Source organism: Apium graveolens, chromosome 2 (assembly GCF_009905375.1).
Source record: "Apium graveolens cultivar Ventura chromosome 2, ASM990537v1, whole genome shotgun sequence".
NCBI classification, from domain to species: Eukaryota; Viridiplantae; Streptophyta; class Magnoliopsida; order Apiales; family Apiaceae; genus Apium; species Apium graveolens.
This window is the reverse complement of record NC_133648.1, coordinates 81,771,808-81,775,369: the sequence shown is the minus strand read 5'-3', so window position 1 is coordinate 81,775,369 and position 3,562 is coordinate 81,771,808.

Here is a 3,562-nt window from a genome sequence, read left to right as displayed (position 1 = left end):
GCACTATGCAGTAAGCGTCGTACCTTAGCATCCTTAGCAATTGATGCGATATCTTCAGCAGTGTAATCACTCTTCTCCTTTGGTACAGTCTTTGCTGCTTCACTTGCAACTGCAACTGCGAGCTTGGTTGGTTTGTGAGGCCCTTCCTTGATTCTATCAAGATATTCTGGATCTGTCGCTTCCAGGAACATGGTCATCCTCACCTTCCATACGGGATATTCAGATGGTCTCAATATGGGAACTCTGATAGTCTCATATCGGCTTTGAATTTGTGTCTTTGGAGGTTCTTCAGTTTTGGTGGGCTTAGTTGGAGTTTCTATTTCATACATGATTATGTTTGGATCTTAAACTGTTTGTGCGTTAACAGATAGGCTCTGATACCACTTGTTATGTCACACACACACTGTAGAGGGGGTGAATACAGTGTATAATACAATCAAATCGAACTTTAATAACTCAAGTAACAAAAAACAAACTTTATTGAAACAATAAACTCTGTTACAGTATGGAACTGTTCTCTCTCAGTGATGAACAAATATCACGAGAGCTGCTAGGGTTACAATGAAAAATCTTCTCGATTGTGATAACACTTTTAGTGTAAACCCTATGCCTGTGTTTATATACTACACAGTTACAAGATAATCGCTAATTGATATGGAATATAATTCTGCTTCCTAAAATATATCAATCGGATATCTTTTCTTCCAAGTATTTTATTCTTCATAGAATTCCTTCTTCATGCATATCTCTTCTTATGTTTGTCTCGATCTTCTTTCCTTTAACCAGCTACCTTCCTTATCTGAACATCCTTCAGTACTTAAGTTCTGATATCCATCTTCTGATAATTATCTCCTGATAATATATGTACTGATATCCTTTAGTCCTGACTTCCAGTAAGTATTGATTTATCCTGTTTAAGTAAGATCGTAAAACTAAACATAAATCACATTTGCCATGACATTATCAAATATATCTAACACTGTAGGTTCATCCTTAGGAACAACAGGTTCACCATGAAAGGTGATGTTAGGATCAACCTTGAATTCAGCCTCCTTCACAGTAGGTATGGCTGATTGACTTGAAGTTGTAGATTGGGTTGGCATGTAGTCTTCCTTATCTTCATCAAAGTCTAGTTTCCTCTTTGAGTGGAGTTTGTATCTAAACTTCCTCCTTGTCTGTTTTGGTTATGCTTTCTTTCCTTCATCCAGATTTTCAGTTGTCACAACAGGCAATGTAACTTTTGTGGTTGCAGGCTTGTTGGCTAGGTTCTTGGCTTCTAAAGCAGCTTGCTTTTGTTGTTATTTAATCCTCACATTTTCTTCTTTCTTAGCTTCTACAAACTGTGGATTCCAACCACCACACAGATTAGTTTACCATTCCTATAGATTCTAGCAATTATGTTCTTTGATACTGTGTCTCTGGAATCTTTGGATAAAGCATTAGACCTTGCAAGCAGCTTCTTTTCATCTGGCCTAGGGGTTTCATAGGATAGGTCCAGTGGATTTTTGTTTGAATTATTTGGATAATTCCTTTTTGGCTGAAAAATCACTCTAGCCTTTGGAGACTTGATTGATGAGGGTTGACCCCATTCTAACTTCTCTAGGCTCATTTCATTAGGTGAAATTTGTCTCAATTTAGAGAAGTGAGAGAAGACCTTGTCTTGCTCCTCAATTGGACCAAACTACTTCTTGATGTTTTCATCAAGCTTCTTCCATTTTGCATCTATATCTTGCTCAACTCATGCTACATCAATCTTTTGTTTGTCATTTGACTCCAACTTAGCTACTGTTAGATTGATTAAATCAATGCTGTCAAGAGCTGGTGGCTTTATGAACGCAATTGTTGGAACAATCACTCTGCTTACTTGAATCTAGAGCACTTTCTCCCCCTCACGTGTTGACTCCCCTGGATAACTGAGATGATAGAGTCTTTCTCCCCCTTTTTGTTAGCATCTAGTTGAGTAGAGGTTGAGGTTTGTGCAGCCACCAACTGTTATAGTAGACTGGTTTGAGCTTCCTAATTTGCAAGTATCTTGGCCACTAATTTCTCCATATTTGTCAGTCTAGAATCCATGGCCTCAACCTTTCTGTTCAAATCAACTTCCTTTCTGAGATTTTGAGCTATTTCTGTCATTGTGGTGCCTGGAAGCCTAGTGTAATAACCCCAATTTTTGGAATATTTGAAACCTTGATGAATAGTAACTTTTTGCTGATGATGCTAATTAAGGAAAATTATCAAACCACACTATATAGGAGTACTGTTATGGAAATTCTGAGATCATATTAGTATTCCATAAAGTAAATGAGTGTATGTAAAGGTCATCAGAATTCAGATTCGAAAACTTTGGTTTTTTTCCGAAAATCCACCAGATACCAAAAGGATTAAGTATAGAGTAACATAATTAAAAGGATTTTTATTTAAGAATTATAGTAGAGGATCATTAAAGGAATATAAGATATTAATAAAGGTTCAGGGAAACTTAAATAATAAGATCCCGGATATGATCCCTCAAATGATCAATGAGAATGAGAGTTAAGCGAACCGTAAAACAAATAAACGACCAAGGGACAAGCACATACAAGTAGAATGGGAAGGAAGCTTCCAACAGAAGCTAAAACATGTGGTTAAAAGAGAAGGTGACATCATCACTCCATGAGGATTGGACAAGTGGCAAGATGATGAGGTAGGCAAGATGATGCAAGCAATTTGCAAGATATTTAGCCAAGGATTGATATCAACCAAACATTTTTATGCACAGAGATCAATAAAATAAAGCAAGCTTCTCCCCCCACCCATTTTATCTTCTTCACTTCGAGTTTTCATGTAAATGGTGAATTGGAAATTCAAAACTCAAGCTATATTCCATGGAAAATTATAAGGTTTGTTTCTTTGGATCCTATATTTCATAACTAAGAAGAGAAAGTAATTTGAGTGCTTGAATCAAAGGTTTTCTATCTCAAACAAATCATTTTAGTGGAGGGTGAATAGTAATCAAGTTAGTTGTGTTTTGGTTTTCTTAGGTTCCATTGAAGATCCAAGCTTCCTAAGGCCATATAAGCATCCCTTGAAGCTTCTAAGTGAATCCCCACTCTCCAAGGAATGTATAAAGCCCTTGAACCCTTATAAATCAGTGGGTTTAATATGTTTTTAATAATATTATGATAGTTGTGGGAGTATGCTAAGAATTGGTATGATTAGTGATATGATTTGGATGAGTTTATGCTTGGTTATTGCCATTAGTTAGTCAAGTTTATGCTTAATGATTAAAGTTATGGATCTTGAATATTTGACCTAGAAATTGGTGTATTAGGTTATGGTAAAATGTTGATGGTAGAATGATCATGTATTGTGGTTGAATGGTGGTGTAATGGTGTTGATTGGTGGTGGTTTGGTATTGAATTGATTCGGTAAAATTTGGGAATCGCTAAGTTATAGGTGTCATAATGCCCAATTTTCCTTAGACTGTTTTGTGCATAACTTTTGCACCCGAACACCCACTTCCATGAACTAACCATTAATATTCTTAGATAGTTAATGATTCAAGATTCGTTTTGATATGTGG